Here is a 1,746-nt window from a genome sequence, read left to right as displayed (position 1 = left end):
TAAAGCCAGATCGTCACATTAGCCGCAATTCTCTCTGAAACGGTTGTACTTATCGACTGCAAAGCTATGTCGCGTGCAGCGGTATGCGGAGACACTAAAAGCACCGTAGTAGAACACAGATGTAGCTTCTAGGTTGATGTAATAGCCAGTAAGAAGTAGTACCATTCAAGTTTTAGGTATCGATTATTGACTTTTTAGCTGGCTTTGGTGCCTTGGACATGAGCTAGGACCTTAAGATTCTGCATGAAAGGAGGACTAGCAGACGAGTTGCACGGGAGAATGTGAAAAGTGTTCATATGTAGTAAAAACCAGAGAAATCCGTCCGTGTTCGACATTTGTTATCGAATCGACTTAAAGCCAGATCGTCACATTGGCCGCTCTTCTCTCTGAAACGGTTGTACTTATCGTCTGCAAAGCTATGTCGATTGCTGCGGTTTGCGGAGACACTAAAAGCACCATAGTAAAACACAGATGAAGCTTCCAAGTTGATGTAATAGCCAGTAAGAAGTAGTACCATTCAAGTTTTAGGTATCGATTATTGACTTTTTAGCTGGCTTTGGTGCCTTGGACATGAGCTAGGACCTTAAAATTCTGCATGAGAGGAGGACTAGCAGCCGAGTTGCACGGGAGAATGTAAAAAGTGTTCATATGTAGTAAAAACCTGAGAAATCAGTTCGTTATCGTCATTTGCTATCGAATCGACTTAAAGCCAGATCGTCACATTAGCCGCTCTTCTCTCTGAAACGGTTGTACTTATCGACTGCAAAGCTATGTCGCGTGCTGCAGTATGCGGAGACACTAAAAGCACCATAGTAGAACACAGATGAAGCTTCTAAGTTGAAGTAATATCCAGTAAGATGTAGTACAATTCAAGTCTTAGGTATCGATTATTGACTTTTTACCATTATTTGGTGCCTTGGACATGAGCTAGGACCTTAAAATTCTGCATGAACGGAGGACTAGCAGCCGAGTTGCTTGGGAGAATGTGAAAAGTGTTCATATGTAGTAAAAACCTGAGAAATCCGTCCGTTTTCGTCATTTGTTATCGAATCGTCTTAAAGCCAGAGCGTCACATTGGCGCCCTTCTCTTTGAAACGGTTGTACTTATCGTCTGCAAAGCTATGTCGCGTGCTGCGGTATGCGGAGACACTAAAAGCACCATAGTAGAACACAGATGAAGCTTCTAAGATGATGTAATAGCCAGTAAGAAGTAGTACATTTCAAGTTTTTGGTATCGATTATTGACTTTTTAGCTGCCCTTGGTGCCTTGGACATGAGCTAGGACCTTAAGATTCTGCATGAAAGGAGGACTAGCAGCCGAGTTGCAGGGCAGAATGTAAAAAGTGATCATATGTAGTAAAAGCCTTAGAATTCTGTTCGTTATCGTCATTTGTTATCGAATCGTCTTAAAGCCAGATCGTCACCTTAGCCGCTCTTCTCTCTGAAACGATTGTACTTATCGACTGCAAAGCTATGTCGCGTGCTGCGGTATGCGGAGACACTACAACCACCATAGTAAAACACAGATGAAGCTTCTAAGATGATGTAATAGTCAGTAAGAAGTAGTACAATTCAAGTTTTAGGTATCGTTTATTGACTTTTTAGGTGGCTTTGGTGCCTTGGACATGAGCTGGGACCTTAAGATTCTGCATGAAAGGAGGACTAGCAGCCGAGTTGCAGGGGAGAATGTAAAAAGTGTTCATATGTAGTAAAAACCTGAGAAATCCGTTCGTTATCGTCATTTGT

The sequence above is a fragment of the Schistocerca gregaria genome, unplaced genomic scaffold (assembly GCF_023897955.1).
Source record: "Schistocerca gregaria isolate iqSchGreg1 unplaced genomic scaffold, iqSchGreg1.2 ptg000199l, whole genome shotgun sequence".
Classification (NCBI taxonomy): Eukaryota; Metazoa; Arthropoda; class Insecta; order Orthoptera; family Acrididae; genus Schistocerca; species Schistocerca gregaria.
This window is presented reverse-complemented; position numbering follows the sequence as displayed.